The sequence below is a fragment of the Leptodactylus fuscus genome, chromosome 7 (genome assembly GCF_031893055.1).
Source record: "Leptodactylus fuscus isolate aLepFus1 chromosome 7, aLepFus1.hap2, whole genome shotgun sequence".
Taxonomy (NCBI): Eukaryota; Metazoa; Chordata; class Amphibia; order Anura; family Leptodactylidae; genus Leptodactylus; species Leptodactylus fuscus.
In genome coordinates, this window is record NC_134271.1 from 113,872,027 (window position 1) to 113,884,120 (window position 12,094).

The 12,094-nt window shown below is 43.7% G+C and overlaps 1 protein-coding gene across 1 annotated transcript in view; it reads left to right on the forward strand.

Annotated features, from left to right (window-relative positions):
• The window catches only part of MAP3K9 (mitogen-activated protein kinase kinase kinase 9), a 40,432-nt gene that overhangs the window by 13,183 nt on the left and 15,155 nt on the right, over positions 1–12,094 (forward strand). The gene's annotated exons all lie outside the window — the stretch shown is intronic.

The following is a 12,094-nucleotide window of genomic DNA, read 5'->3' on the forward strand; positions in this document are numbered from 1 at the left end:
AGATATGTTGATGCAGTTCAGAGATATCGGCATTAGTATGGAGGACGTAGTAACTATGTCCTCGGCTACTGAACTGCCACCTTGGGAGCACGTATAGCTACGTGCCTGGCAGTGAAAGGGTTAAGAGATACTGTAGGTCTCATAAGGTAACATGATTGGTAGAGTCAACTTGTTATAAAAACAATGTAGCGGTTTGTTAATGTCTCCAAGGAAAACACAGAGAAAACTTCCAGAATAACAGAAATATCAGTCAATGTCTTATTAGCTTGCTCATAGATGGGTTTCTTCATCTGGATATCTTGTAGTTACAGCTTGGTTCGTGCTTGATCATCTGGTTGATGGACTCTGGGCTGATCACAACGTCTTGTTCAGGATGATAGAGCAAGACAGCAGGTAGTCCTGCCATAGATTCTCCATGGATGACCACCACCACCGCCCACAATGGCCCAGACGTGTCTCTGTCATTTATTTATGTTCAGGAGAGGAGGTGTTTGTCTTCCATCTTGTTGCTTTGTAAGGACAACTCTAAAGTAGTGTACACTAACCGCACCCATGTACCAAAATCTAGAAGATTGAAGTCAGCAGAGTATTAACCCTATGCATTCCATGAATATTGTAATATAATATTTAACATCATGTAAGAATGGCTAATGCCGACTACTCTGCTATGCACTAAACTCCGAGATAGATACAACTCCCCTTTTTCAGACCCACAACTACCAGATATTTATGGCATAGCCTGTGGATAAGACTTCGTCTACTGTACCTGTATAACTTTCATTATATATCCTATTTGCGTGAGGTGGTGTACTGGGAGGAGATGTTTGATAATTGCCCCTGTAATGGGCCTTTGTAGCCATCCTGATTATCTTCTAGTGTGAACAGAGTTCAAGGAGCTCTTCGCATGACTGTGGTCCATCTGGGAAACGGAGACTATTTTCAGACTGTACTTCCCAAATAGGCCATGACTGTGTGAATTGAACTTGCTGTATCATAGTGAGCTACTGAGCAGACTGCTTCATTTTGAGGGAATACCGTGCCCAGGCAGACCTGTTTTCAAGGGAATAACAGTTGTGTGAATAAGGACTTAATGTTTGTAGCATCTGATATTACAGGCCAAATGGAAGCCATGCTTTTGGTCTGCCAGAATGAAAATCTACACCAGTCAGGAATTCCTGTAGACTCCCTATATAACTCCCACCAGTTTGATGGTGAGAGTTTTAACAAATCTTTTGCGACCCTGGCTGGTCTTCATCTCTGTCTCACAGTCTCCTCTTCTTTTTTTTTTTTTTTTTTTTTCTGTATTAAATGGAAAGTGGGATGTAGAAAGAGGCGCCTCTATGGTGCAAAACTCTTTGTGTGCCAAAGATCTGCCACAACTATCTCCATCTGCGCAGAGGGAATAGTAAATTCCCACGGTTGTATGTTGTTTTTTGGAAAATCTGTTATGGACAAATTCACAATTTCCTCTCTAGCTTTAAAAGGAAGATGATTCATGTGACTTGGCCCAGGAAGTCTTCCCCGGTGCTTCTATAGTGTGACTGGTGGATAGAATAGTCTGACGTGTTCTCTTTTGAAACTTCCAAATGACTGTATGCGAATTCTGTGTTCTAGCCCTGCCCCTGGTGACACAAATATAAGTGTCACTGATTCAGGGGGGCCTCAAATCCACATGTATGAGAGAAGCCAAAAAACCATGTCTGGTACTGAACATTGTAGATCAGTATGCGTTACTCTGTTTTTCCTGTGAATATTATTAGTAGAACTTGTCTAAAGGTTTTCTTCCTCTTTTAAACTATGTCTAGTTTAGTCAAATTGACTATATGGCAATTTTCAGGCTATTGTGTTAAAGGAACGTATGTGCACCTGTAACGTCCCGGCCCAACCCTGGGTCTACTGAGCATCCAGTGGTTTTAATGTTCTGTCTGATCAGTGAATGTGGCCATACATTGGTGACTCTTTCAAGGGGAGCCTGGATTTCTGCTGTAAGGTTATTTTCATCTGCTATAGAGCGGCATGGAGGGTCATTCCTTTTTAGCTGGGTCTGAGCAGTTCTCCATTAAACACAAGTGACAGCTTATTGACGGCTTTTTAATTACACTCGATTAAAGATACAATGGAGAGTCGTAGTCGGCCCCAGCCATGGCTAGTAAAATACGGCACTTCAAAAGATCTTTCTTTTCAGTTATGGCCTAGCCACATCATTACAGAAGGTTAGGAGACTCGGGAGAAGAATGCCCTGAAGCAGCGAATGTCTCACAAGTAAATGTCTCTATGTAGGCAAACCAATAGGAACTGGGGAGTTGGTATTCCTCCAGAAGTGTATATATCAGATGCTCAAATACCCCAGAGAACATGGCAAAAGTGACATGAAAGACTAACGTAATGCTGAGAAACTGTACGACAACTATTCACCAGTCTGGTAGCATAAGGCCTGGTTTACATCTGCGTTCTGGTTTTTGTTCGGAGAGTCCGCTTGGGGGTCCCCCAAATCAAAACTTATCCATATAAAAAAAGCGATTACTTAAGGAAACCTGCTGACCCCATAGACTATAATGGGAAACCTGCTGACCCCATAGACTATAATGGGGTCCATGTGGTTTCCGCACAAAAAAAATGCGTAGAGAAAGTACTGCTTGCAGGACTCTTCTCTCTGCATATTTCACGTGGATAGGGGAATGGGATGGCCCGAATGCAGATGTGAATCGGGCCTAATCTCAGTGGACAAAAAAAGTCCTATAAGCATAGTGCTTTCGTCCACTTTTTTTTCCCCCAGTTTTAAAACTGACATCTGGTCTGATACGGTCAGTATTATGTTGTTCTGGCCCTCTGATGGACCATGACAGACAGTCCATGTTAGTGTAACCTTCAGCATCAGATCAGTCAAAAGGTTACAAATATTGTATGACGAAAATGTAAAGGATTTTTGTACGGATTACTGTATTAGTGGATATGGCATTGCTGTGTGCGTGCGTGCGTGCGTGCGTGCGCGTTTGGTCTTTTTTGGTTTTGTGGGAATTTTCCACCACCAGTTCTTCTATTCTGATTTTTCTACAGAATCCATTTGACCATGGTTGAAGGTTGTATGTTTCTCAAACTGCCAAAAATGTCTATGGAGGTGCTTTTTAGAAAACAAGGAACCGGGAACAATGGAGAGCGTTACTGTCTGTGCAGCAACTTGTTCTATATAAAGAAAGGGGTGTCCCAGCTCACACACAGCATAGACCTCTCCATTTCCACATCAACTTTCAGAGACCAGTGGGTATATTTTGTGTAATCGGTCCACACTGCTTCACTATTGATTTAGTATCTTGTCCTTCTTTTCTTAACCTCCACATACACAAATGCAAGGGGCATTTTGGGAGTTGAAGAAATGCCTTATCCCAGTCTGTGTCAGAAATGAGGGGAACGCTTATGAAAACAACTTTTCATTTCATGATTGGGTGTAAATGCACTTTTATAAAAAAAATCTGTATAATAAATATATATATATATATATATATATATATATATATATATATATTGTCTTTGCAGAGTTGGCATCATTGTGTGCAGAATTGTTTACTTGGTTATTTAGCTTCATTTTATATTACTGTATACAGTAATGCTGGCTCTATTGTGTGAGTAATGTGGCACAGATGGGCTGGTGCTTAATGTTCAGAGTATTGTAGTAATGCAATGGCTGCTCATGTTCTCCATGGGGGATCCGATGACTCCTGCACATTCAGCAGTATTTGTCAGAAATTGCAGCACTGAGTTATTGAATGCACGGCTCAGCATTAGTTTATTCCTGCCCATGCTTTGGTACTAAGGATCGAGGAGTATTCCCAGTGAGTGCACTCTCCAGGTACATGAGTAGTGTGGCACAATCTGCAAGGCTGAACGTCTTGGTGTTCTCCTTTAGTCGCACTTGTTTTGCATACATATAGATATCTAAACTCAAATGATGCCTTTAATTTAGACGTAAAGTGCCTGCAATGTACATGGCAACTCCATCATGAAATCACCACATTGTGTATTGTACTGTAGCAGATCTGCAGCCAGACTTACATGAAGCAGCTTTGTTTGCCACTCTCATTGCAGGAAATCGCAGCATAATTTTAAGTACCAATCCGCTACATGTATATACAACCTTATCTCTTTGTGTAGAGGTGGGGGTACCCTCTAAGGCTGGGTTCACACTTGCAATTGTTAGGGTAAGTTCACATGGCGATTTTTTTTTTTTTTTTTTTGTCCGGAACCTGAGGCGGAGGCCGCCTCAGGTTCCGGACCAAAAGCCAGGTAGCTGCGACAAAGCCGGTGCACTGCATCAGCATCCAGCTGCGCACTCCGCTCTGGATTAGGCCCAATGAATGGGCCTAGTTCGGAGGAGGGAGTATCTTCAGGCCGAATTGCGAGGCGACTCGGCCTGAAGAATGAGCATCTGGCTTCTTTTTTTCTGGGAGCCGGAAGAAACTGCTCCTGGAAAAAAACTCCTGAGTGGCTCCCATTGATTTCAGTGGGAGCCGTCTTTATGGTCAGGATATGGCTGTGCATAAAAATATTTGCAATCGGTGCCCCACACGCACGACGTTAATTTTATTTTTTGTGAGTCTAGCTGAGATGTGAAGGTTATGGGAACAAAACGGAGACAATAATTTGAAGTTGTTTTTTTTGTTTTTTTTTTCCTTGAAAAAGAGCATTAGTGAAGACACAGTGATGTTGAATGAGAAGGCCTGGCTCACAATCTCCATTCTAGAGTATCCTAGAGATGTTCCTTGGGGTTGACGTCAGGACTTTATGCCGGGTGGTCAAGCTCTAACTCAAAGCTCACACATGCTTGTCTTTATGGACCTTACTTTGTGCACTGGGGTGTTCCTACAAAGTCAGAGGAATACAATTGCAGAAAATGTCTGGGTATGGTTATGTATTTCCCTTCAGTGAAACTAAGGGGCCTAAACTAGCCCATTTAAAATCAAACTCCACAGCATTATCCCTCTTCCTCTAAACTGTACATTTGGCACAATGTAGTCAGTCAGGTAGCATTCCCCTGCCAAACCCGGACTTGTCCATCAACCTGCCAGATTGAGAAGTGAGATGTCTCATTCCTCAGAACGAGTTTCCAGGCTAGATTCACATCTGCGTTCAGATTTTCCCCGAATGAAAACCTAATCGCCATAAAGTGGTTACGGGGAAACACGATGGTTCAGTGGTTAGCACTGCAGCCTTGCAGTGCTGGAGTCCTGGGTTTGAATCCTTCCAAGGACAACATCTGCAAGGAGTTTGTATGTTCTCCCCATGTTTGCGTGGATTTCCTCCCATACTCCAAAGACATACTGATAGGGAAAAAATGTACATTGTGAGCCGTATATGGGGCTCACCATCTACATTATATAAAATAAATAAATAAAGTGGTTACCTTAGGAAACCCGTGGACCCTATAGACTATAATGGAGTCTGTGTGGTTTCTGTTCGTTTTCTGCACAAAAAATGTGGAGACAAAAAAAAAGTGCTGCTTGCGACACTTTTCTCTACGCATTTTTCATGTGGAGAGGAGAACGGAATCCCCGAACACAGATGTGAACAGAGCCTGATACCAGTTGTGGTGTGTTTTACACAACTCCATGCATCACTTGACCTTGTATTTGGTGATGTAAGGCTAGCATACAGCTACCTGGTCATGGGTACACATACAATGAAGCTCCTGGTGCCCAGTCTTTGTGCTGATGATAAGAAGACGTTTGGGGCTGTGCAGTTAGTGTATTAGTCTCCGACCATCTGTATGTCTCCGCACTTGGTGATCCCCCATCTACAACTTTGCGTGGTTGCCTGTACTTTGATTCTCAAAGTGTGAAATAACAATGGTACTGCACTCTCTCATGTAGGACAGTGGTGCAGGCAAAAATTGGGTTCTCCAACCCTAAAGACAAAAGTAATTGCCGCACACACTTTTTATGCAGTGAAGAAAAATATTTTTTTATTGGTAACACAATGACAGAAGTTGATGCCCCATGGACAAAGAAGTATTTATGCAAAAAACAGATAGTAGATCAATCGATGTAGTGGACATTTTGGTCGCAAGAACTTCCTCATTCAAGATCCAAATGAGTAGTATACCGGGCTTCCATGGCATATTTTGATTCGAGCTTTCTGTGGCTCCTAGATGCTTCCACTTGCCGCGCGCTGCCCGCACAAATCATGCGGACAGGAAAGCAGATTGTGAACTACTTTCCTGTCCACATGTTCTGTGTGGAGATTTGGTGGCAAGCACACAGACCCCATTACAGTATATGGGGATCTGTGTGCTTTTATTGCAGAGCTTGCAATTGCATTTAGTATTCCGTTCGAGGGGGGTCCCCATGCGGACACTCCCGGACGAAATACCAACGCAGATGTGAACGATGGGTAAGTCTATGCTCATGCTGCAGAACCTACTTAGTTTGGATGTATAGAATGTATTTTAGTGGCAAAATTTCTGCAATTACGGTAAATCCTTGTGTATATATTGTAAGTACGGTAGCTCTGAAATCCTGCAGTGGTTTACTCCATATATGTACACATGTAAGACGACAAGTTCCCTGAATAAGTTGTGTATAGAGGTGGCAGTGTAGATGACATGAGGTCGGGAGGGGTTGGCCACTGGATGCCAGTAATTTTAGCATAAAGCCTTTCCGCAGGAAGCCAATTATCTGCTTAGGGCAGACTTCCTGTGCTGTCCATGAAGCTGAATGATCTGCTGTGTCAGCTATTAACCTCTTAATTCCTCACCTCTTTGGAGGATTTCCTACTCCTCAAAGCTGTTTTTTCACATTTCATGAGGGTCAGACCAGTGTAATCGGAAGGGTTAGGAAATGTCACATGACACGTTGCAAGGTCAGAAATGTAGCTTGTAACATAAGGTAGGAGAGAAATAAGTGGGCCTTTCATCTAGTCCTCTCTTCTTTTACATTGCCTCCTGCTCACACAGAGTTACAAATCAATTAAGCTTTCTTTTCAAAACTGCGCCACACTAGTCCCTAGATTGTGTATGGTATTGCACCCTGGACTGTCGCTGCAATATCAGACACTATGGACAGAGTCAGGAATTGACACGAAATCCTTCTACCTAAGACTTACCCTAGCCATATGTTAAAGGGATAGGGCTTGGTTGAAGATTTGGCTTGGCTTGAATGGGCTACATTGTACATAAATCAGAGGAAGAACCAAAGAGCTATCCCATCATTTCTTATGCTTTCTATTTTACTTGCTTTAGCTGTTGTACGGGGAAAAAGCAGAGAATACATCCTAGCTTGGGCACTAATAGTATTATAAAAAATATGTACTAAAAAGGTCTTTCAAAGATCCGCCGTCAGAATGTAGCATTCCAAAGAGGGACACTTTGTTCTTGGAACCCTACTGGACAGGCCATCTAAAACAAGTGGAATCCTACCTATATTGGTGATTATGTCGCTAGCATGGCTAACATAATAAACTTTATGTCTGTGTCCAAAACCTGGTGGTCTCTAGTGTCATTGTAAGTGCCGTTGAAGTCTAGACTCATTGGTCAAGAGGAGGAGAGGTTTGGGAGCGGTTGTTTACCGACCAAGCATTTGAGCAGGGTGTGTCTGTTATGTTCGTGTCTGAGTCCAGACCCAGATTCCGGATTGCAGGTTGCACCGCTAAGGAAACAGGGGAGGGAGACTATCCCTGGCACTACGGTGGCTAGCTAGGCCCTGCCTGCGGGTGGTGGTCAGCTGTCCCCAAGCTAGTCTTGGCCCCGACAACTCCTGGCTCTCTAGCACGATGACCTAGCAGACAGACAGGGCAAGAGCTATAGGAGAGCTAGGGACTGGGGTTTCTAAAGTGGTGACCCCTACAGAAATCCAGGTGCAGCTGCAGACAGACAAACGGGCTGGGAGGTGCTGGACAACGGACACGCAGCACAACACAAAACAAGAAAATGAGGAGAGGGACAGTGGAGAGGTGAGGAAAGGGTAAACACAGGACAGGGGGAAAACACTGGAACCCAAAACCTCTCAAACCACAAGAAAGTGCCAGACACACAGAGCAGAAGGACAGGGTGGAGATGAAGTGTGAGGGAACAAACCAGATACACACAACAGGCAACTTTCACACCACTTCCTAATCAGTTGGAACTTTCACCAAAAACAATCCTCCTCCTAAGCCAGGAATCCTAAGGTGTAAACCACGAAAACCGGCAACATGTGGGGCCAGCCCTCTTCCTTAAAAAGGCCCCAGAATCCTCCCATAGGATGATGGCAATATAAAACACCTGAGGTTCGATTCCTGGAACCTCAAGTATGCTAAGAGGACTGACACAATACCAAACCAGATGCTCCAGTGGCAAAGCAACCACCAGCAGAACATAGGAGCCCAGATCAAATCCCCAACCGAATCAAAATACACAAACAACCAGGTCATGACAGTGTCCTCCTTACTCTTCCCTCTACGCATTTCTGCACTCTGTGTTCCCCTTATGGTGGCCACGGAACTAGGGCCACAGGCAATAAGGAGTCTTTAAGCCAATAATGCAGCGTTCCCTTGGTGAAGCTAGGGTAGGGCGATTGCCTAGAATGGCCCATCATCTCCGGATGCAGTAAAGATGACTCTTGGTTTCAGCATTCGCTTACATCTATGTATCAATGGGCTATTTTTAGGATTTGTCTTCAATATCAGAATGGTGGGACTTGTGACACCTAGCACCCTTACTGATCAGTGGGTTCTCAGGTGAGTGTTGCTGCCTCTTCACTATGCATCAGGCACAGCTCCATACATGCCTAGTGTCAGTGTAACATATAGCAGTTCAGGTTCTTAAAGGGGCTCTATCATTGGGAAAAGTCATTTTTAGATAAGCACATCCTTGCATAGCATTTTGAAAGGCTATTCCACACCTACCTTTTGTATGTAAATTGCCTCAGTAGATTTTGAATAAGTCGTTTTTATTCACATGCTAATGAGCTTCCACCGTGCACTGTCTTCTCTGTGTATGTATAGCAGAGGCTGCTGTGCTGAGGACTCATCTCGGCTGTACATACACATAGAGCAGAGTGCACACAGACACTTCCGGTGCATGGTGGAAGCTCATTAATATATGAATAAAAACGCATTTATTCCCAATCTGCTGAGGCAATTTACATACAAAAGGTAGGTGTGGAATAGCCGATCTAAAAATGACTTTTCCCAATGATAGAGCCCCTTTAAATAGGACTGGGCTGAGCAGGACCACATGACTGCTGGATGTGATGGCAACCAAGATGCGGTTGCATTGCTTTCTGAAGTGCTATAGCAGTCAGGTAATGGTGGAGGTGTTGGGTGTCAGACCCACACTCCTGATGTTGATGGTGGGAACTTGTCACAGTGATTTGGAACATTAAACTCCCAGTCCATTGGTTTAGTGTCCCAAGTCACCCTGTTGTAAATCTAAAAGTGCCCAAACAAAGAATAAAAAAGCTTTACTCACCCTGGCCCTGTACACCTTACGCCGACACAGTTCGTCACTGAAGCCAGAGGTGTATGCAGTCCTTGGACGAAGCTGGTGTGTGTTTCTGGCTTCACTGAAGGACTGCGCAGACGCCGGGAACACCAGAGAGTTGTCTATGATGAGACGCCTCTGACTTCTAAGTATAAAGGTGTTGTGGTGTTTTGGGACACCTGATCCCTGGTCTATAAGGGTTTGTGGGTAGTTTAGTGTCCCAAACCGACCTGACAGGTTCTCTTTAAGGATAGCCAGTAAATATTAAAAAAAATCTCGGAAAAGCTCATTCATTTTTATTTTTTTTTTAAATTCATGTGATCTCTCCATTAGAGTAACTGGTTTAGTGGTGTGAAATGTGCTGACCGACTTCCTTTGGCCCCAAAACAACCATGTCCAATCCTGTATTAACCCTTTCATGAGCAACTCCTGCAAACCAGGGTGCTAGAAAGTTTGTTGGCTTCAAAATTGTAGCCTTTGTTGGCTATAAAAAAATATTTCTGTAACTTTTGTCAGTTTCTAGTGTCTCCTGTATAGAAGGTGCCTTGTGCACGTGATCCAGTTCTTGCTTTTGTTTTAGGCGGATGTGACACAAGTCTTTGCTTGTAGCCGGGTAGATGAATACACAGTCATGTGCTCCAGGACCTCACACAATTCCTGGGAGTAATCTCATCCCTTGTCTTCTGGAGTAGAGCAGGTCCTTACATTCCTTGTGCTGCCACAGGACAAAAGCTGGGATCACATGTACTCCTGGCCTGCTGGGCTCATGGGAAAGATAAGGCCACAACAACACAGAGCTTTTGTCTTCCTGAGCCTGACGCTTTACAGCCAACAGAAATCCTGATACACATGGATACAGAGCGAGCGGCCATAACACAGGAAGTTCTCTGTCCTGCCTGCTGCTATAGACCATTTCCACCCATGTGATAAAACTGTCACATATGGATAAATCAGAAGCGAAGAGTCAGTCATTGTTTCTTTTACTTTAGGCATTTTTGTTAACAGATGTCGCATCCGTTTTTTTCTAATGTGACAACAGAGTGCGACCCTATTGGTTGTCACCTTTTGAACTAACCTGTCAACATGTTAAAGGGGTTTTCTGGAATATGAACTCCATTTCCTCTTTTCAGGAACGGTTATCGCTTCCATTGGTCAAATGGCTTTGTTGCAGCTCAGTCAAATGGAGGGGCTCAGCTGCAATACCAAGCGCAATGGCTATAAAATCTATAGTGTTATGCAGTGACTAAACCACAGTACTTTATAGACGTTGTCATCACTCATTGTCCCACGTAGGGCTCACAATCTAAATTCCTTATCTGTTAGGCTTGTCTTACACTACCGTAATGTAAGTCCACAAATGGTCCGCAATTGAGGGTTTTCAATTGCGGACACATTATAGTCAACGCGGCCTCTTACACCACTGGATATTTTATTCGTGGTGTGGCTGGGCCGCAACCGTGGTCCACAATTTATAGAACATATCCGTAATGGCTGTGAATTACGGCACTGCACGGACTCGCCCATAGAACTTTACAGGCATCTGCGGTGTCTATGTTGGTGATCAGCAACTTGCGGACCGTAAAAATCATTACGGTAGTGTAATTGTTTGGGGTATGTGAGAAAACCCAGAGAAACGCTGGGAGAGCAGACAAGCTCCATGCAGATGTTGCCCTTGTTTGGGTTTGAACCCAGGACTCCAGTGCTGCAAGCAGTTACTCTCCTAGTCTCTGAAGACCCCAATCTAAAACATCATGCCAATTTAGCAAGATGATGATGATATTATTATTTATATAGCACGATTATTTCCCTTGTGCTGGACGTTATTATATTAATTCCATGGTGCCTTACATTTGAGGATTTACAAATGGAACACAAAATATACAAAACAAATATAATACTAATGGTGACCGACTGACACAGTAGGATAAAAATTTACTAGCGTTTGCCCGCGACTTAGTCGGTGGGGACGATCCGCCTGCACCCGCGTCTTGGCCGTGGTACATATCTGGATATGCACACGCACCCAACTCCTGGGTGGCCACCTTTACCCCCTCTCAAATTCCTCTCCTATGTCACCCCCAGTGACTCTGATCCCTGCGCCAAACTCACAAACTTTCACATTTATAATATTAGTAGGATATTATATTGCACATTAGATAGAAATATATATTGATGGTTCAGCAACCAGTGAATGTTTGGTGACTTACCAATTGTTGAGCCAGCAGAGCCATACTGTCAAAGATTTTAAACGTGACTGCCTTGTTGGCAAATAATGATGGCGTGTGTCATCTACAGTGATCATTTGTTGTTAAAGGGAACCTGTCGGGGTTTTGGGGGTGCTAAGGCACACAGCCATTCTGACAGACTGGTGGCTTAGTGTCTAAACCTAAATGAATCTGTCCTAACTCCGTGGCCACAATTGAAAAAACAATGTTTCTAATTCTGTAAAGATGAGCCAGTGTGATCGGGCCCTTCTCTGGTGCCTGTGCAGCTCCATACTGACACCAGGATAGTACACCTAGGCTTCAATGTTCATGCACCTGAGGTTTGGCACATGTGCACTACTCTGTGCCCGTGACAGTGGGGCAGATATATGTGCATTTGAGTGAATTTGTTAGTTTGTGCTCCCGCTATTTTATATAC